This window comes from Periplaneta americana, chromosome 1, assembly GCF_040183065.1.
Source record: "Periplaneta americana isolate PAMFEO1 chromosome 1, P.americana_PAMFEO1_priV1, whole genome shotgun sequence".
Lineage (NCBI taxonomy): Eukaryota > Metazoa > Arthropoda > Insecta > Blattodea > Blattidae > Periplaneta > Periplaneta americana.
The window spans coordinates 168,929,776-168,953,448 of NC_091117.1; positions in this window are offsets into that span (position 1 = coordinate 168,929,776).

The window sequence follows — 23,673 nt, forward strand, 5'->3', positions numbered from 1 at the left end:
AGAAAAATGTTAGAATAAACTGTTGAGAGTGCTACATCACTAGTAGTGTTACGTCCATTCCTCTATTATCCTATTGTCGAATCCTAATTGAATTATCGTGAAAGATTCTGTGAGATTGGTGGAATATACGTAAGAATAATAATGACAAGTTTTACAACGGTACTTCTGCTTACAGTCATTCAGATTTTATTTTTGTTCCGTCATTTTCAGGTTTTCACCGCACAGTCACTAAATAGTTGCTTTTAAATTAAAATCTAATAATAGTTATTAGGCCTAAATAAATAATAAGCTTAAGTAGGCCTACCATATGACATTTTTGTTTAATTGTAAATCATTGCATAGCTGATAAATAAGAATCAACTAGTTGCATTACAGTCAGCCTAAGCACTCCGGGAGACCTTACTCCCTTGTTGATCCAAAAAATTTGAAGCGAGGAGATTATGTAATTGGACATCGTCACAAATTGAAACCGATTCATGCTGACGTAATCCTCCCCTCGCGGCTGCTGTTCACGGGGATTACACTTGTTATTTAAACTATTCGATTAACGCCCGAGCTACTCATAACACCGCGAGCTGGTCTCGTTACCACTGGGTTTAACTGCCGCGTGGACTGTCTGAAAGAGTGTACAAAGCGACGCAATTTTACTATTTTTTTCTTTACCCCTTTCTTTAATTCTACTTTTCTTCTCTTTAATTTTATTTCTTTCTGTCATTTCATTTTTCTTTCTATTTTCGTTTTCTTCTCGCTCCATTTGTACTATTTCTTCTTTCTTTTTTTCTCTCCCTCTATTTCTTCGTGTTTTCCTCACTTATTTATATTTCATTGCCTTATATTTTTCCTTTCTTTCCACCTTTATTTATTTATAAATTCTTTCCCTCTCTCGACCCTTTTCTCTTTTTACCCGCTCCTTCAGGGTATACGAGGGTAATTGTAAACACTTTTCACTGATTTCAAATATATTTCAACATTACACAATCCTTAGTAACGTTAAACATGACAAAGGAACATTATGTTATTTTTAGATCTTTCTTTTCCCTGAAAATGGATTTAAAATAATAAGGTTGAATTTTTTCGTCTTTTAATTTCTAGTTTACATTTACCCCTTTGAGAGGGGGATAATTGTAAACACCAATTTTCGCACGGGCTATAAGATACTGAACATTTTTTGTTCTGTTTCAGAAGATACAGCTGTACTCCTTCCAACTCCAATTTTGGTCACTGGTACATTTCGTCCCTTTAACCTATGATATATCACGATACAGGAACTCAGTACCTCTCCTGAGCTTCACGACAACTTAGTTACTATTTTTCACATCTGTGAAAACCCTCTCTAAATCCTCTACAGTGTAGTTGAGTGGGAGTCTCTTTGATTAAGTACGAAATGTAACCATAGTAAAACATGTTTACAATTACCCCCAAGCAATTAAAACTATGGGGCAAATGTAAACAAGTCATAATGTAATGAACTGAGGTTATGGGAGATCTCAAAACCATTGTAATAAATTTTAACTATTATATATTGCTCATAAAAACAACATAATCTTAAAAATAGCACTGTACGTTTACTTACAGTGCCAAAAATGAAGGTGAAGCAAGATTCTTTCTCAACTTTTTTTGTAGACTCTTACAAAACATTCGTTCACAACTAAGCAGTTACTCCTATTTGGCGCCAATATGTAGGTTAGCCAATGTGTTAATTTAAATATTCTCCGAATTAAAATTTTTATATTGACAGTTTTGTATTTCTCGTAGCATTTGTTTACAATTACCCCCTGTTTACAATTATCCTAGTCTACCCTATTCCTTCTTCTCATTCTCTCTCTCTGTCTCTCTCCCATTCTTAATTAATTTATTTTTTATATTTCCATGATTATCTCTTCAGTTGTCTTCCGTTTTCTTCATTTCTCTTTCTTTTTCAATGTCCCTTCTTTCTTATGTCACGTTTTAATTTCTTTCTTTCTTCTTTTCCTTCTTATTTCGCCCTCCTTTGGTTTATATTTTTCTTTCTAGCTCTCATTGTTATTCCTTTCTACCTTCCAGCTTTCTCTTTTCTTCAGTTTTCCAAATTTAGGCGAGTATCAACTCGTTTATGGAATCATTTATTTGCTATGTCTCTCTCTCTTTCTTATACTTTCTTATCCTTTCATTCTTCTGTATATGGCGCTTACGACATTCGAAGGATTTTCGTGTAATTCCATAATGAACTATAGCCTAAAACATTTTTTGACCCTATATAATTTCCAACAAACATTTGGGCAATTCCCTTGACGTTATATCAATTAGGTCTATAATACATCTGTACGAAGCAACTAGGCCTATGGAATTCACAACAATTTTTTTAGCTTCAGAATACTAGCTAATTAAAGAAATGTCACTTCTGAACAGTTCAGTCTCTATTTGTAACATTTTTTTCACTCTTAAAACTAAAGGAAAAAAAAAAAGTATTTTACTAACAACTTCAAATTAATGTAACTTTAAAAATATTGAGATTAGTACAAATATTTATGACATTTTTTTGCTCAGAATGTCTTCGGAAATAAGTTCCGTAAGTGACGGTAAAGCCTCATGAATCACCCTGTGTGTGTATATATAGCCTATATAGCCTATGCTGCTATGAAAGATGATTTATCATTCAGAAACATGTAGGCTTTTATAAGATTCAGGGAAATATTTGGGTATATGGAAACAGAAGAGATATCATTGTTTCTTACCCATAAGCTGCTTATGACAATGATCCCTAGACCAATGATATCAAAGCAAGCGCATTTTTCTAACCTTGACGTCGTGCGCGGGCAGCAAGCGCTAAGTATGGCAAGAGGAAGGGTTGTGTATATGAATAAGCAACCTGTTGGATTAAGAAAACACTGGTGCACAAACTTCAAACGGAACGTGAAATTTTATGTCGTTATTTTTATATGGCTTCTTTCTGTTTAATATTATATAGCCTATATTGTCAGTAAAACAAAAGTACTAACACTGATTTCTTAATATTGCACTTGTGTTTTAAATCTTAATAACATAATAGAGAGTTAAGAAGGAATATTCACTTAAACTCCATAGTAGTATAATATTATACTGTATTAAGTGGATGAAACACATCATTCATAAAAAAAAGTGATATTCCAAAGAAAGAGATTGAGTATGATATGATAAGTTGGAATTTATATTGATGGTATCTTTAGCCTTACAAAAGTAATCAATAAACTAATCAAAACAATATTACAGTACAAAGCAAAGTTACCTAGGTACTGTATCTGTTTTAAGTGTAACTAATATTACATAACAAAACTCTTATAGCATTATGCTTTTAAGGTGATATTTGTGAGCAACTTCCTATCATCAGAATATTGAATTATTTTCTCGAAATTTGCTGAAGCTATAGAGCTGACATTTCTACAACACATGGGCACGTATCTCTTGCTCATGATATAACAGTAGTTGCTTTGTTAATTCATTTCCTTACAAACAATGTCCATGCGAATATTTTCAAAATTTTCAATATACTATCTTCAGTAATACGTATATGCGGTATATTAGATTTACGAAAACATTCTGTAAGGCTACTAAATAAATAGGCCTATACCTGAAAATTTCACTTTTCTATACGAAAAGTTGAGAAAATATTTCTTTTGAATAAAAAAATCAAACTTGTGAAAAATAAGCATTAAAATTAAAACTTACATTCTTATAATGCACTTATAGTTGTCAGGCAAATCTAAAAATTTACATGGATTCAGTTTTAATAAGTTCTCTTCCCGTTATCTATTGAATCAGTGCTGGCCATCCCTGAATATAGCTCGACCAAGCGGCATATACCACCTCTTTCGTCTGTCTCTTTCCTTTCCGCTGTAAAGCGCTCAGGCTCTCCTGGGCTATAAAGCGCGCGCTTGCTTCTGTGGGCATCAATTGACAAGCCTGCCCTAGATTATGAATGTAAATGTATATTAATAAAAACGTTCTGGTTCTGTTATGGTCGTTAAATTTGTTTCAAATCTTCTCAGATGTATTCATAAATACGTGATGCTATGTTGAACATTGTTCCTTTCACGTTACACATTACATTTATTGCTAAATATATTATCTCCACCGATGATGTTAATTGAATTTAGATTTCATTTTTGAAATCTGAAAATTTGTGTTTCTCTTTCCTGTTTAACTTCGTATTATTGATTTTCCTGGATGACTTTGTTTATTTCAGCTGTATGTGGGTGCTACCTTGTACTCTTCAGAGAGCGTATGGAAAGCGTGTACTTCCAGAGTTATCCTTTGGGGTAAGTAGGCCTACTGTCAATGTATAGTTCTGTAGTATTACGCACACCCTGTACTAGGAGTATTGAAACTGCTTGTGACTGGCGGTTTCCTAAGATATTCGTTTTCTCGTGTCATTTCGTGTGAAATTGGATGTCAACTCAATATATGTTTGGTCTATGACGCATCATCAAAGGTCTATTGGCTCCGAACAAGTATATCAGAGCGTTCCAATTTCACTGCGGGGCCGATGGGGAAGTGTTGGTTTTCTCATGTTTCTTAGTGATAGGGGTGGGCTGCAATCCCTTCTCAAGTTTATACGTGTAAGGGTAGTTTATCGAGGTTTGAAATGAATTCACTTTATACCCTCTTTGATTTTATTGCTCTTGGGAGAACAGCACATAATATGGTTTTCCAACCCTCCTCCTGAACCAATAATATGTGAGGTTTAAAAATGACTTTGTGTTACGACGTGTGAACACAGTATTTGCTATTAAGTTACACATGATCGCTGAATTAAGTTCTGTAAGCATGATGATAATCGATTCTCCAAGTCTGCATTGTTTGATTTTGATTATTTATTTTCGATAAAAACAGCTGCATCGATGTATTAGCGCTTTCCAAATTACGAGTATAACACGCTTCATAGTTTCTGCTGTGATTCAAACTGGACCACTTTTAGCTATAGATATAGCGGATCCATGTTCAGATTCCAGCAGGAATGTGGCGGTATATTTCTCTCTCGCCGAGACTAAATATGTCGTATCAACAAAAATAGTGTCGTAACTCGAAAATTCTCATTTGTAAAGATATGTTATTTCCCAGTAAAACACTGCTGTAAATATTTTAATAAATAGGTACCAAAACGTTTGATAATTTACTATTTTATTATTAGGATTTCATATTTAGAACTAGTAAAACAGCGCTGGAAATAATTTACGAAATTAATATGTGACATACAACAGTATTTTACTGGGTGTGCAACGTGTTCCACGTATTTCATCATCTGTATTGTGTTGTCTTATTTGGTCGCCTTGATCCATAGGCCTACGTCTGACTGTCGTAATACTGTATTTGTTTATAACTCTCTTAAAAGTGAAGAGATGAACGACTGAAAGTTCTAATCTTGGAATATAAATGATAATAATTATGATAACGACGATGATGTATTTTACTATTATGTATTTTACTTCTAGTAGTGTGGAAGAGAAGGCCTCATGGCCTTAACTCTACCAGACTAAATACATAGATAGATAGATAGATAGATAGACAGACAGACAGACAGGCAGGCAGGCAGGCAGGCAGGCAGGCAGGCAGGCAGGCAGACAGACAGACAGACAGACAGACAGACAGACAGACAGACAGACAGACAGACAGACAGACAGACAGACAGATAGATAGATAGATAGATAGATAGATAGATAGATAGATAGATAGATAGATAGATAGATAGATAGATAGATAGATAGATAGATAGATAGATAGATAGATAGATAGATAGATAGACAGACAGACAGACAGACAGATGATGTTAACTCTTGTAAATGTACGTTGAGCAATAAAAGTATAGTTCTCGCAATGATTCTTGGTCAATGAAAATATTAGCGCAAATTAGAAGCGAATCGCCATAGCAATGCAATATGCAGTTAGGTTAGGTCTCGGTGGCTACGGGTGGATTAGGACGACTCTTTGCACGTCGGCCATACTGAAGCCTATTGTGCACCCCGAATGTTACGGGATGAATGAGAATGAAGGTGTACCAGTCCACCGGCCGCATGTGACCTCTCACCCACTCACCCAATGGGGCCTACTACCCTCCCTCGCTCTAAGTTCATACCGCCAAGATGACCAAGCAGCACAGGATCCATTCCAACGGCCCTTCCAAGTGTCGAAGCGCCCTTAAGGAATGAATCCTGGCAGAGATATTACGGAAGGCTGGGAACCCAGGAACGGTTGCGGAGAGAACGCCCCCTCCCGTAAGCGGATGAAGACATGCGTCTTGATCTGAATATGACTATTGAATGAGCTGAGGAGGATGAATGATATGATATGAAATTTAAATTCTTTTTCTACACGGAAGGGGAAGGGAAAATAGACAGTGGGAATGGAAATTCCAACCCAGCATTTGACTAATTAACTTTGGAAAACCACGGAAAACCACAGTAATGTTGATCGATCCGGGAATCGAACCGCGGATCTCCCGAATGCGAGTTCCATGAGGTACGCATGAGCCAACTCGCTCGATTGATATATTTGATGTACTGGAAATTAGAGAAAATAATATTCTCCTTTGCAGTTGATTTTCTGTACTTGCTACTATTACCTGATCATTAGCATATTATAGTAATGTTTTCAAGTAATTTATGTTATTCAATGTTATTCATTACTTGTTTCTTCATTCCATTTTTTATTATTTCATTCGTGTATAGATTAAACAAAACTGGAGGAAGACTGCAACCTACTATAGTTTGACTCCTTGCTTAATGTAAACTTAATTTTTACTTGTTTTATTCCCAATTTTTATGACAAATTTTGTGTTCTTATTAAGGTAAGCTTATAAAGGCTTCTATTAAGTGTCTCGGGATTCCATTTCCTTTTAAAATTGTCCAGAGTTTTATTCTGTCAAGTGCTTTAACATAATCAAAAATGCTATACGTGTTCCGTTGTCATATATTCTCTTCTCTTATTTATCAATTCCTTTAACGTACATGTATTGTCCGCACATAATCGGTCTGGTCTGAATTCGCTTTCTTCTTCTGTAAAAATTGCTTCTGGTATTTGTTTTAGCCTAGCTGCCAACATTGTTTAGTATATTTTGTGTCCTGTAGTCAAAATGCTAATTCCTCTGTAATTGTCAGTTTTTGCGGTTTCCTTTCTTAAAAATGAAGTGTACTTGCCTATAAATGTTGCCCATATATCTGATATTGCTGCTCGTTTCCAAGATAAATTTTAAAAAATATAAAATATCTAAAAGCTTAAAAATTATCCTTCCATACTTTATTAATTTATTATTAATCCCAGCTGCCTTTCTCTTTTTTTGTTGTTTTCAATACTCCCCCTAGATTTATCATATATATTCCTTTTTCCCCTAATAGGCCTATATTGTCTCCTGTTATGATGTTTTTGTTTTGATTATACCATAATATTCTTTCCATTGTTTTTCATCAATCATATTAATTGTTGAAGTGCCCTTTTCTTGTTTATTTAGATGTTTGATTACTTTGTATGCTTTTTTATGCTGGCCAATATGCTTATGTGTCCATCCCTGCAGATGCCATAATATGCTCTCTAACATTCTCGTTGGCAATATAATTGCTCCTTTTTGTTTATATTCTGATCTTAATTCTGGTGTCTTTTTCTGTAAATATCTGTGATAGGCTTCATTTCTTTCTTTTACTACTCTCTCTGAACTAATATCAATGAAGATTTAATCTTTTATTAAGCTTTCGAAGGCTACGTGGTCTAGGTGACCAGCCTATCACGCAGGCAGTCCGAGGTTCGAGTCCCAGTCAACCTTAGAATTTTACATTTCAAAAATCCACAGTGACACTCGTGACGGACACAGAGATTTTTCGGTAGTCTCATATCCCTATTTATAGGCATTAACATAATTTCGGCCCATCTCCAGTCCATTCTCATATTAAGAGAATTTCTCCGATCACTTGTCGACGACGTGGGGAAGGTGCTGGTCTAGGGACGTGTGAAGTTGCCTGCCTGGATACGCAGCGAGCCTTAGTACAGTCAACTGGGGATTAGCGTCATAGTTCGTATGATATGACGGGCGTAGCGCCAGAGGTTCACTTTCCCCCCTTCAGAATAATAAATTCACTTTTAATTTAAAAGATCTGGTAACGGTCTTAATTAAGCTTACAAGTGTTACAAGATCCAATGACAACTGATTGATTTATAAACTAATCCATGACCAAGGTTGGAAAGCAAAGCAGTAGATTACCCCTAGCACTACTACTAAGGTGCGATATGTCACATTGATGTCTAAAGGGAGGGGGGCAAAAATTTCCCACATTTTGTTTTGATTTTTTAATGGATTAGGAATTACTTTACTATGTTCCTACTTAATTTCTGTATCAGAAACATTCTAAAAGGAACACAAATATAAGATTTTTTGAAAATAACATAGGTATATGAGAAATATACATTTTCATTAGTTTAACATTTAGGCTATTTAAATTTCAGACTTTTCTGTACTAAGTAGGCCTAATCAAAAAACATATTACTGCTAACCACAAAAAGCAAAACTGAAAACCAAACCATAAATTGCTTAATTCTCAAGAACTTTTTTCCCCACGCACTTTCGCTTTCACTTTCACAATTTGTGCATATGTCTAAGAGGGGCAAAAATTGCCCGCACTGTAAACAAATATTATATTATAGGCACTTTAAAATAACACTGGCCAAAAAAAAATGAATGTTTCTTGCACTTCATGAGTCAATTGTTACTAATTTTGGGTTGAGAAAAACGAATATGACAATGAAAAATTTTTCTTAGCTCTAGTTTCTGTGATACACAATAGGTGGAAGTATTTCAGTTTAACGGATTAAGAGAAAACGTTACATTGTAATTACATATGCCAACAACATTGAAAGTGCATTTAATTTTTTTAAATGGCAGTTACATTCTAAGAGTTCTAAATTTATGGAAGAATACCTGGCAGATGGTTGGGTCTGAAGAGAATCATGTGTGGCTTCATGAGATCGTCGTTTTTTAGCTTGCCTCTTGTAAGTTCCGGAGCATCCCTACGCAAAGACAGCAGTAATCCGCAAGCATTGTTTCATTCCAGCGGTCCTGATATCTTTATTCCATAACAGAAATATCGTGATGGAACCTTCCTCCGTGTTCATCACTGAAAGCTCCATAACTAGGAGGGAAAAAGTCTAGATGGGAGTGTAGAAAATGGATTTTAAGGGACAGTTTGCTTCCGAGTTGATGGTATTTTTGCAGGAGCACTGTCACCAACTGAGTGTAGTTATCATCTCTTTTGTTGCCAAAAAAATCCATGAATAACTCCCTTGAAGGCTTCCCAAACTTCCTTTCCTTTCCCAGCCAAAACTTGGTCAAATGCAGGATCCTTTACAAGTTCTCGAATTTGTTGCCCGACAAAAATACCTTCCTTGACTTTGGCATCACTTAATTTCGGAAATTTCTCTCTTACGTACTTAAGGCCTGTCCTTCTTACTTCATACCTATGACAAAATATTTTATCAAAGCCAGCTTAATATGCAGGGGTGAAAGAAGAACATCTTTTGGGTCCACGAGAGGCTCGGCAACAACATTTTTCTCGCTAGGGTTATGATTTCTTGCAGGCCAGTCTGCCTGAATATAATGCGATTTCCTATCCCTGCTGTCCCGCATACATAAAAAGCAGCAATATTTTGTGTACCCCAGTTGCATTCCTAAGAGTACAGCAATGAGTTTTAGATCACCACAGATTTTCCACTTGTGTTCATGATATTCGATTGAGTCGAAGAGGGCTGTCATATTTGCATAAATCTCCTTCATGTGAACTCCATGACCAACAGGAATAGAAGGAAGATGGTTGCCATTGTGAAGTAATTCAGCTATCAAACTAAGCTTGGAGGAGTCTATGAATAGCCTCCATTCAATTGGATCATGGTTCAAATTCAAACATTTCCTCAAGCCATTAATGTCGCAGCAAACAAGGTTGTTTTTCTTCTAAAAAAAAAAAGGGAAGCAGATCCCTGTGACGTTGTCTGTACTGTGAGACCCTGACATCACGTTCGAGGAGATTCTATTGCTGTAGTCTAGACCCTAGAATTTCTGCCTTTTCCTTTGACAGGTCAAGGTCTCTAATGAGATCACTCAATTCCGCTTGACTCAGTCTGTGCTGTTTATCATCTTTTTTCCTCAAAATCAGGGTCCTGGGATGTGGAAGGCTTGTTGGGTTCTTCTTCTTGTTCCACACTGTCTTCATTTTCTACTTCAAACACACAATTTTCGTGGCATTTTTACAAATTTTACGCTTTAAAAACACTTCCAAACCAGAAATTCTGCATTAATTACAGCAGAAACAATATGAAATTCACAGTGACAGCAACAGTATCTAAGTTTGTAACTTACAAACAGCTGAAGAACATTTGTGTTTTGTTATTTGACAGGTGTGCTAACTCCCAAAACAAAATTTCCCCCAAATTTCCCCCAAACTGAAAATGTTGACTCTAAAAAATGAAATGTCACTTTATCTACAAAGCAAGAGCTAATATGTCATTTTTATGGTGATTTTTGAATTCAGCAGGTGGAAATACATAAGAATTAGCTATTTTTGAGCAAGAAATATTTTCATTGTTGACCAGTGTAATTAATAGAAATTATAAATTCATGTCATTATGTACTTGAGATATTAATCTACAATTACCTAAAATCTTACTTCTTCAGTTCAAAAATTACATATATTCCAAAAAAATAAAACCAATACTAAGGGTAATTTTTGCCCACTCCCCTTAGCAGTGTTAGGTTAAAAACACTTCAGTTATGCGATTGTTCACAGAAACTTTATTTATAAAAAATTAACTACTCTATTCGTTGTGACGTTATACGTTGAAAAATTAGTACATGGACAAAAATATACTGGGCCTTCTATCACTTCAAGTGAAAATGTGTAAAGAAGTTTTCTATTTTTTTTTTTTTTAAGTATATGATATTCTGCAACAAAGACTTAGGACTGTGTGTTTAAAATTAAAATGTAGGTGGTCCATTCATAAGTGAAATCATTTTTAGAAATAGAGTGAGATCGATAGAGGAAGGCGAATTGATGTGGCCGGGCGCAATAGCTCGGCGATAGATTGTGTAGCCTGCCGAGACAGCGCAGCCGGGGTGTGGCACCCCTCCACCTCATACGTGACGGCTTGGAGACAGAGATTACATTCCGAGGGGGTTGTGAGGGCGACCGTCGCATTCCTCAGCCGTGCGTGTCACCCCCCGGACAGGAGGACAGGGGTTGCAACCCTCCATGTTTCACGTTACACCCCCTTAACAATCTAAATCAATATACAGACGATTTTTCCCCCTTCAGACCTTCTTGCGTTTTTTATGTGTTTTTGGAAGCGCAAACTAAATGGGTTTCGTTTTTATGAGGTTAAACTAATTTATAGATACAAATTAGAAACAATACCGGTATAATAAAAGCTTCATCATCGTCGTCGTCGTCATCATCATCATCATCATCATCATCATCATCATCATCATCATCATGGTTAAATATTAAAGCGTAAATGATTCGATACGAGTCTATCTTCCACGTTCTTTAAAAGTGTTAATTACAATTGGACGAAATTACACAATAAGAGATCAACTGACACAAGGACATTTTTTCACCATGAGGTTAAACTAATTTATAAATACAAATTAGAAACAATACCGGTAGACTATAATAAAAGCTTCATCGTCGTCGTCGTCGTCATCATCATCATCATCATCATGGTTAAATATTAAAACGTAAATGATTCGATACGAGTCTATCTTCCACGTTCTTTAAAAGTGTTAATTACAATTGGACGAAATTACACAATAAGAGATCAACCGACACAAGAACATTTTTTCACCATGAGGTTAAACTAATTTATATATACAAATTAGAAACAATACCGGTATAATGAAAGCTTCATCATCGTCGTCGTCATCATCATCATCATCATCATCATGGTTAAATATTAAAGTGTAAATGATTCGATACGAGTCTACCTTCCACATTCTTTAAAAGTGTTAATTACAATTGGACGAAATTACACAATAAGAGATCAACCGACACAAGAACATTTTTCCACCATCGAAAAAAAAATGGTTACATATTAAATATTGTTAATATTCATACTATTACAAAAAAAAAATAGCACAAGTAAGAAGAAAAAAACCACCGGCGTAGCTCAGTCGGTTAAGACGCTTTCCTGCCGGTCTGAAGTTGCGCTCGGGCGCGGGTTCGATCCCCGCTTGGGCTGATTACCTGGTTGGGTTTTTCCGAGGTTTTTCCCAACAGTAAGGTGAATGCCAGGTAATTTATGGCCTCGTCTCGCCAAATACCATCTCGCTATCACCAATCTTATGGACGCTAAATAACCTATAGTTGATATAGCGTCGTTAAGTAACCAACTAAAAAAAATAAGAAAAAGACTAACCAATTTTTAATAACAGCCAAGCAGTTGATTTAATATTGCAAAGTAAAATAAGCAAATTTTGCTTATAAATGGCAGCAGAGTAGGCCTAAAGATATCGCATTCTTGAGTTTTTCTAAGTTAAATTATCCTGCCAACAACAGATTTGTGCAAATATCTTATTTTTTAATTGTCACTTGGCCTGTTGTTGCATATCTCCGTGCAAGTCTTATTCCTTACGTGCAGCTCATTACACGTTTATTTTACAAAAGTATTCTGGAATAAGCTGTTTGTTATTTTCCTAAGATTTTTAACCTGTGCGATATCTATTATTTGCAGGCTACTAATTGTTATAGGTCATAGTTCTTTACGTTTGTCTTATCATCAATAAAAAATGTATCCAACCACATGTATATAAATCTCACATCAGATTTCAATTAGACTTTTTAGAGTCCTTATTTATTATGTATTAAGAAATACTGCGATCACCATTTTCGTATAACAATTTGGTTATGTTTCTTGTTCATTTTGACATTCAGTTTATTATCGCACAAATATAATTAAATTTGTTTATCTTTTAAGAAGTGTCATCAATGTGATTTAATGTGAGATTATAACATAAATAAGTAAAATTGATTATCTAACATTCTAAATGTGTAAAGTGCCAAAAAACAATTTTCTGACATAATGATGTATGTATTTATTCACACTGCAAATTGGTATATACCCGGTGGCAGTAGTAATTAATTACACTCAATAATGACAATTAATAATAAACACAACTAATAAAAACAATAATTAATAATAATAACAATAATAATAAAATAATAATAATAATAATAATAATAATAATAATAATAATAATAATAATAAAATAATAGTAAGGAGCATCCTAAATTAGATGAAGAACGATCACTTAAGATAACATTTAAAGTAAATTTAATTGGTATCTTAACCCTAAGTTCGAACTAAGACCCACGAGTATGATAGGTTCATACCTGCACAAGTACCTTTCATCACTACACTTACTTCGCTATCAATTCACTCACTGCACTGATTCTATCCTGATTTCACTATCACTTCAAAAACATTTCACTTTTCAAATACTTTGCACAGCCACTATAAACTATAGAATTTCACTGACACAAACACACTTCACTTACACAACAGACTTCACTGACACTATACCCTTCATACTTCACTGACACAACACACTTCTTCACTGATAGGCCTACAACACTTCAAATAACAAAATATCAATTACACCCTTTAAATAGTGTATATATTATATTACCGTCTATTAGTAAAGTCCTTAAGCCTATTTTGAAATGCATTTTTGGTTATTGGTAAAGCATTCCAGTCCCTGATAGTACGATTGAGAAAAGAGAACTTGATGAAAAACACATTGCGCAATGTATGTTGAGATACCTACGACAAAAACAATTTAGTAGTTCCTCCCTTAGATTAAATAAAATGAAATTTGAAAAATAGGCACTTAGCACATTTAGAAAGTTAGGTCTTCAATTGTTAAACTATCCTACAAATTTATCAATTCACACCACGACAATACATTCCAAGAAACATACGGTATTTGTTCCATGGCAATTCGTTCCAAGTTCATTCGTCCTATGACAATTCGTCCCACCACAAGAAATGAGTTGTAGGAAGAAGATGGAAATTATTTCGAAATAATATGAAATCAGCCCACAACAATTGTTCCCGTTGCTTAACAACAGTCGTGAATTTAGAACAAGACCAGAATCATTTTGTAAAAATAAGTCAGAAATAGTGAGTAGAAATTTAGAAAAAGTATAAATTTTGGTAACGTAGAACGGTCACACCTCACAACACCTGAGAAAGACAAATCCAAATTAATTTGGATAGGATACCTGTATGCAAAGTATAGAGGAGGAAATAAGAAATTAGAGTGGAGATGTGAAAGAAGAGGAGACCGCGCCAGCACGTAAAGCTGGAAATCCGGGTTCGAGTTCCGATGCCGGAGAGAATATTTCTCCGTTCTACCGATTTTCACCATATGGAAACGCAGGATTACTGCACTGAAACTCCATATGTACTTGGTTCATCATAGTAATATGATAAAGCGTAAGTAATCACTTTGTGATAAAATGCACATTTTTGGTCAAATTTTTGTTACAGTGTTCATAAAATCGATAAAATACATAAAATTAAAATCTCCTTCAATTTCATGTAGGCCTATTTTATGTATTTTAATCACTTCAAGAAACATACGCTTTCAGTATAAAGATTTCTGTTCACTTTGTGTGGTCTGGAACGCGACTATTACTGAAGTATAATATAAGCTACCTTCTGATATTCATTTACCTTCTTCTCAGTCTCTACAAATTACTACCGTCTGGTTATTTAAGGAAACTCACATACCGTTACCTGCAACATAAGCCTATCCCACAATAACCATTACAACGGTTTACACTGAAAGGAAATTACGAGCTCTTTGGTGTTTGATTTGATCACATGCATTTTATTATTACTATTACTTTTACGATAAGTAGGCCTACTATTCGATGTCAGGTAGAAACTGTGTTGTAATAGGATAGATATCACGAAAATCATTTTAAATAATTTATACCATCACAGTTAATAGTATTTTAGTTTTTTTCCTGTTGAACTGTTTCAGAATGTTTTGTACATTGAAAATGTTATTTCGTGCCAGAAGACGTTACCGAAATATTAACACAAAAACGAAAAACATTTAAAAAAAGTAAAGGTATCCCTATTTCTTATTGCAGAATATGGAGGTGTACAGGCCAACAACGAGGGGTTAAGTCTCCCAGCTTTCCTAGCCCATCGACATTGGTAGCATTAGAGCTCAATACTATGTATGCGCCGCCTTTATCCATAAGAAAATGTCTCTTGTGTTCATTTCTATTGGAGGCTGAATAAATTCTAGCACCGTAGTGTGGCCGAAAGAGCTAGATCAATGGGAATTCATGACACCATTGGGAATCAAACCGATGACTTTCCGGTTACTGCGAGTTCTTCAGTAGAGTTACGAAATTTACATAAGAGTCTAGTAGACCAGTAAAATGATTATAGGCCTAATAGGCCTATTTCTTCTCTCAGTAGCCATTCCTGTACACCAGAATGTCGCTTTTTCGCATTAAGTTATACAGTGACAATATAATATTAATATAATATAACGTAATATAATATTAGTACATTATGCAACGAGCCTATAATGGTAGTAATTAAGACGCGAGAATGTTTGTTTATGAAACGAGCGCAAGCGAGTTTCATAATTTTCATACGAGCGTCTTAATTACCATTATAGGCAAGTTTCATACGACTTTTTATGCCCGACCATATTTTTAACTTGAAATTATTCAGAAGTATTCATGTTATGGTTATGTGAGGAGTGAACTGATCTGAATTGTGAGATGTGCGCAGACGTGAAAGTATTGATTTTTTCCGAAACACGAATGTCATTGACCTTGATATAATCTAGAGAATAACATGAAGATTAGGCTTGATATAACCTGGAAATTGATTTAGAATTGAAAAACGAGATGACAAATTGAATTTATTTGAATATTATTTACAATTAACGCTAATTATTATAGTAACAGAACATAACCTTCTGCGACAGTATTGGATTTCCAGCCTCCGTGACTTTTCGCTAATTGTCTTTCGATTGCATATCCGAGAATAATCGATACTTGCGGTTTTATAATGGTACAATCAGTACAAAGGTGATTTCTCATTGGCTAAACAACTGAATTATAATGAATAGGTGTACTTTAATGAGGTGCATTAAAGGGCTACTTTCAGGTGTATAATTACTACATTTAGGCATGGTCGAGCATAATATAATATAATATAATATATAACATAACATAATATAATATAATATAATATAATATAATATAATATAATATAATATAATATAATATAATATAATATAATATAATATAATATAATATAACATAATAGGAGTGGATTAGAATAGAATTGGGTGGAATAGAATGAAATATTTATTTCATTAACCTTGTTTGTGTAAGATAGACCTGTTACATTATATTTTGACAGATCTGCTTAAATCTACAATTTACAGTTTCCTATGTCAAGCCATAACCAAACTACCTAGTGCTGTTCCAGGCGGGCCTGATACGGTCAGACTCAACAGCGCTATGTATCTGTTACTCACTTATGCACTGCTTACTACAGTAAACTACAGATAATAATAACAATAAATCTAATCTACTAAGAAAACTTTCTATTGTACCTTACTACCATAAACCATACAACAATAAAACAAATAAAACGGTAGATCTTAACCTTAGCTTCCGATTTCATCTTCACTTTCAGAAGAATTTAGCTATTTTTCAACTATCTCGTGTTAAGTGAACTAAATATTTTATAGGCTATATATATATATATATATATATATATATATATATATATATATATATAAAATCGATACTTGCGGTGTGTGTGTGTGCGCGTGCGCGTGCGTGCGAGCGTGCGTGCGTGCGTGCGTGTGTGTGTGTAAAATAGTTATTTATGGTACTTGTGAGGTAAGTGCATCTTTATTGCACGAGTGGAAAGATTTAAGCACGAGGCGTCAGCCGAATGCTTAAATTACACGAGTGCAATAAAGATCACGCTCACAAGTACCATACGTAATTTTATCCATGACCATAACGAAAAATTATGTTTTATAAAAGAAAATATGTTGAAAATAAGTCCTCATGTCATCACATACCATGGCATGGATTTTAGAATCAATACGTTACTAGGTAGGTCATGAAGTAGGAGGCAATGATTAGTAAAGAATGGTATCTAAGGCGTTGGATAAATAACAAATTATAATTAATTATATAATTTTAGTATATATTTTTTCACTTTAAACGTGTATTTTCGTCTTTTTGAAGTTTCAGGGATTATTTAGAAGTGTTCACGGAACTAATGTGATTAAAATAATTTCACATTTTACTTCTCTAAACTTAAGAGGAATATTAAAACTTAATTAATCATCGTGTCTGTTTAGCTCAGTTGGCTAACGCGTGTTGTTTTAAAATCCTATAAACCCACTTCGTACGTTCAAGTCTCCTCGCATCCCAAAAGGTAAATTATTACAAAATTTTAAAAAGATGCATATTAGATATGGATGTAATGTACAAATTACGACGTAGCAGGTAGAGAAAAGAGAAGGAGATTGAGTGTATGTATATTTAAGAAATGGTAATAAAGAAGTAGAGGTAGTGACATCTAGTAACTAATATATTAACTTCTTGAGTAATAGTTCAATGGAAAAGTATACGTGTGTACCCGGGTACTAGGAAAATACTAATGAACTGTGAGATAAAGTTCAAACTGTGAGGTAAAGTCTTTATCTCACTAGTGAAATAAAGTAATGTTGAATAAAAGCCTACTTTACAAACGCAAAAGTATTTAGTAAAGGCATGTTTTTCGTTATGGTCATGGATAACAATTTTTTTCCATACACCTTTCCTTACATTGTCTGTTTCTTGACATTCTAATATTATATAGCTCGCATCTTCTTCCAGCCGCAAAGGAGACAAATATCCTTGTCTACGTTACCCCTCCTGTTTCTCAATATTTTCCAAATCCCTAACCTCCACCAAGCCAAGTCTAACCTCACTTCTCTCTACATCCTGATTATACAGCTTTTAACACTATATCACCACAGTCTAGTAGGCCTATGTACAGTCACAAACGCAATACGTAGTAAATATGCTTCTATAGATAGTTGCTAACCACGAGGATCGCTACTATCGCCTCATCACAGACAATGCGAAATAGTACCTGCACAGTCTATTGTTCCTAGTACCCTCACAACTCAAGCTTCGTGACTGTATACTATACAGTGTATAGGCTATACTAGACTGTGATAACACTTAGGACTAAAAAAAAATATATATGTGTATATATATATATATATATATATATATATATATATATATATATTATGACTTCCACGCGTTAACTTGAACTAAGGTATTTTTAAATTTAGTTCAAGTTAACACGTGAAGGTCATATATTCCTCATTTCTCAGTTGTTTATTCTTCATATTCTTTCCATTCCCATAACGTTTTTATGTTCTTATAATTACTTAAAAATCTTGAAATCTTTAAATTTTGATATAGCTCTTGCCTAGTAATTTTGTTACTTCTTTTATGATATTACAAATTAAATTTCAATTCATTACCTCAATTTCTTTCCTTAACCACTTCGAGCATAATGTACTCACTTATGTTTCAAATCCGATAGCCAATTAAATTTCAAACTCGTGGCCCGGAGAAATATCAAACTAATAGCCTATATAAAATATGCACTCAAATTACTTTTCTTTTAATGAATATATGTAAACTGCATAGTCAAATCATTTTTAAAATATTTGATCAAGGCATACTTTTCAGAGTATTAAGTTTATTTGAAACATGGCTTTGCAAATAAATCTGTGCCCCAGTAATAACCTACGGTTTCCAAGCTCGGACTGTCTATGTCTGTTTTGAGAGAGCGAGAATTTTAGAAAAGTAATATGTTGGAAAGCGGCATACATCCACGTCGTGAGCGCAGTTCTAAGCAGCAACAGTGGTTACGTTTTAACGACAGTGTACACTTAAGGCTGACTTGATCTTCAAACAGAAATAGAATAAGAAAATGGGCGAAACTTGTCCCTTTGTTTCAGTGATGGTTGTATGAATGCAAATTATGTACACGGAAAGAGAATTATAAATGAAGTAATGTTTGTCGTAATAAGCCAAACTTAAACAGCAATCTAATAGAAGTGATTGCAAACACATTTTGGGCGAGTCACATAGCATAATAACAAGGTGCTAACATACTTAAGTCACTCCTGTTTAGTATGAAATTCCCAAGCCACGTCAGTACTCTAAAGGATAATGAAGAACGGGAATGTGATTGTCACACTTGTTAAACAGTTATTTGGGCGTGCTGACAGCCAGTGGGCTTTCCCAGTTTTCTTCGAACTCTGAACTCATAGTCTAAGTCAAATTATTAATTTAAAACGTCATTTCATTTTTGTCATTATTCCATTCATTCATCTTTCTTTCATTTCCCTGTTTTCACCATTATCACAGTTATTACCGATCTCTTCTTTTTCTTCTCATTATTCTAAAACACGGTTCTTCTTTCCAGTCAATAGTGCTACATCGAAAATGATTACTGTTAACAGAAAGCTTCATTTCTCCATTGCTACTGCTACGGATTCTAGATCCGCGCTTTCCAAGTGTGTGCGCTTTTATGACAACATTGGCAACGTAACACAATTTCACAGCATAAACTTATTTAATTAATACTAAGTCATCTGATCCAATAGACTAAGGAATTTTCAAAATAGGGTCGTTTAGTATCTCCTGTATGTCATGGAGAATTCTTTCTCGTTTCCTTGGATTGTTATGGAATTTTGTTTTCCAATTCAACTAAGGAGAAACTTTTGTTATTGTTATCCACATAACGCAGCCGTGGCGAAAATGTGACTCACGAGCACATTGTGGCTCGCAATGATAGCTGTACATTTCGCTTGCTTTCTACCTCCTCCAACCTCCACCCTCTCACTCATTGGAGTCAAACTCCGTTCCATTTGTATTTGTCTCTGACCTGCGAGTGGCGTATCGTCGCAATGTCTCTCTCGAAATCATGTACCTCTACAAAAACGAAAGTTTCAAGTAGGATGGGAGGACGCATTTTTTTCTGCCAATATGATGAGAATATTAAATGTATGATTTGTTCACAAGTATTACGAGGAAAACGTTTGTATAACATAAAACGGCATTATAAGTTACTACATATTACTAATGAAACATTAAAAGGTTAAGTGTTATTATTATTATTATTATTATTATTATTAATATTATTATTATATTATTATTATTATTATTATTATTATTATTATTATTATTATTATTATCATCATCTCTGTTCTTCTATCCTTTTTCAAAAGATGTACGAATAATGCGGTTAGATCTTCAATTTAAACTCACAGATTTACAATGTGATGTTAAATGAAAGCTAGATGTAAGGACTTCACAAATGTTCAACCTTTCAAATCTTTGCCAAAAAATAAATATCCGAAGCTTCGTTCTTTCGCATGCTCTGTTGAAGCCATGTTCGCTACAGCTTATGTTTGTGAAAAATTATTTTCAACAATGAAAATAGTAAAAACCAAATTTAGATCACGACTGATAGACAAATACCTTCGTGATCACCTACGACTGGCAGTAAGTGACATAATTCCTGATTTTGAAACTCTGTCGCAGAGACATTCTGAAGACAATTAATTTTAGGTTGTGACAATGTGTCCTATGTTTTCTTATTCATTTCTTTCTTCGTTACACGTACTAAACATTAGTTTGTAGCCTTGTACTGTATAAAATTTTATTTAAGTGCTTGACGTAAGGAAAATGAAAATCCGTTAATAAGTCAGACAGTTGCTTCACTTCCCCTTCGGGTGTCCGTTTCCCTCCATAGGTGCTATGCACGTTGCAGGTTACGCAGTGGCTCGGCGCACGATCGCATTTTCGCCACGCCTCATATAACGAATAATGGCGGTTAATTCTGAAACACTGTATTTGTTTCTTCATCAGCCATTATTGAAAAACACTTATTTTGTAATTCTAAAGGATCATGCTGGTCTAATAGGTACCTCATCAGTAAAAATATAGAAATTCATTACCTGTTGCCTTGCTTACGTATGTAGAGCGAGAACTTTATTTACCCAATCATTTAGTGTGTTATTGTTTTCCAGTATCAATCTCTTTACAAGGGGTTCATATCTGGTAGTATGGGAAATCTCTTCCTTGGTTATATATAGACCACAAATCAGCAACGACAATGACAATATTTTCTAATCTTTGTTGCGCTCCCATTACGCATTATTGTGTAAATTGTTTTCTTAATATTTTATAAACGCACTGTTTCCATGGAAACGCTTTATATATGATACTGAAAATTAACAGGTTTCTCCAACTTTACCCATGCCTTTCCGTGATCTGTAAAGGCATCGTAATAAATTTTCCACCTGTATTTTGTAAGGCATTGTCATAATTTTTTTTGAAACGTTTGTGTATAGTATTGCGTCGCCACAGTTGTCAAAATCAAGACAGTTACTTTCACATTCATTTGTACGTACGTTTTTCAAATTAATTAATTGCTTTTCCACCAATAGAAGCGTTTTCAATACATAGGCCTGCATTATAACTTTTACTTTCTGAATTTATAACAGACCCTACTTTACCAACAGTATAGTAAAGCCTTGGTTTTTCTGAACAGACGCATGCGACGTGCGAGGCGCGAGGCCCGCCTAGCACAAATTCGGACTATACGAGAGATAGTGAGTAGTTTCTATAAAGCCTTGATTTTTCTGAACAGACGTATGCGAGGTGCGAGGCCCGCCTCACACAAATTCGGACTATACGAGAGATAGTGAGTAATTTCTATAAAGCCTTGATTTTTCTGAACAGACGTATGCGACGTGCGAGGTGCGAGGCCCGCCTCACACAAATTCGGACTATACGAGAGATAGTGAGTAGTTTCTATAAAGCCTTGGTTTTTCTGAAAAAAAAAAACGCATGCTACGTGGGAGGTGCGAGGCCCGCCTCACACAAATTCGGACTATACGGGAGATAGTGAGTAGTTTCTATAAAGCCTTGGTTTTTCTGAACAGACGCATGCGACGTGCGAGGTGCGAGGCCCGCCTCACACAAATTCGGACTATACGAGTGATAGTGAGTAGTTTCTATAAAGCCTTGGTTTTTCCGAACAGACGCATGCGACGTGCGAGGTGCGAGGCCCGCCTCACACAAATTCGGACTATACGAGAGATAGTGAGCAGTTTGTATAAAGCCTTGGTTTTTCTGAACAGACGCATGCGACGTGCGAGGTGCGAGGCCCGCCTCACACAAATTCGGACTATACGAGTGATAGTGAGTAGTTTCTATAAAGCCTTGGTTTTTCCGAACAGACGCATGCGACGTGCGAGGTGCGAGGCCCGCCCACCACAAATTCGGACTATACGAGAGATAGTGAGTAGGTTCTATAAAGCCTTGGTTTTTCCGAACAGACGCATGCGACGTGCGAGGTGCGAGGCCCGCCTAGCACAAATTCGGACTATACGAGAGATAGTGAGCAGTTTCTATAAAGCCTTGGTTTTTCTGAACAGACGCAGGCGACGTGCGAGGTGCGAGGCCCGCCCACCACAAATTCGGACTATACGAGTGATAGTGAGTAGTTTCTATAAAGCCTTGGTTTTTCTGTAGAGACTTATGCGACGTGCGAGGTGCGAGGCCCACCTCGCACAAATTCGGACTATACGGGAGATAGTGAGTAGTTTCTATAAAGCCTTGGTTTTTCTGAACAGACGCATGCGACGTGCGAGGTGCGAGGCCCGCCTCACACAAATTCGGACTATACGAGTGATAGTGAGTAGTTTCTATAAAGCCTTGGTTTTTCCGAACAGACGCATGCGACGTGCGAGGTGCGAGGACCGCCCACCACAAATTCGGACTATGCGAGAGATAGTGAGTAGGTTCTATAAAGCCTTGGTTTTTCCGAACAGACGCATGCGACGTGCGAGGTGCGAGGCCCGCCTAGCACAAATTCGGACTATACGAGAGATAGTGAGCAGTTTCTATAAAGCCTTGGTTTTTCTGAACAGACGCAGGCGACGTGCGAGGTGCGAGGCCCGCCCACCACAAATTCGGACTATACGAGTGATAGTGAGTAGTTTCTATAAAGCCTTGGTTTTTCTGTAGAGACTTATGCGACGTGCGAGGTGCGAGGCCCACCTCGCACAAATTCGGACTATACGGGAGATAGTGAGTAGTTTCTATAAAGCCTTGGTTTTTCTGAACAGACGCATGCGACGTGCGAGGTGCGAGGCCCGCCCACCACAAATTCGGACTATACGAGTGATAGTGAGTAGTTTCTATAAAGCCTTGGTTTTTCTGTAGAGACTTATGCGACGTGCGAGGTGCGAGGCCCACCTCGCACAAATTCGGACTATACGAGTGATAGTGAGTAGTTTCTATAAAGCCTTGGTTTTTCTGTAGAGACTTATGCGACGTGCGAGGTGCGAGGCCCACCTCACACAAATTCGGACTATACGAGTGATAGTGAGTAGTTTCTATAAAGCCTTGGTTTTTCCGAACAGACGCATGCGACGTGCGAGGTGCGAGGCCCGCCTAGCACAAATTCGGACTATACGAGAGATAGTGAGCAGTTTCTATAAAGCCTTGGTTTTTCCGAACAGACGCATGCGACGTGCGAGGTGCGAGG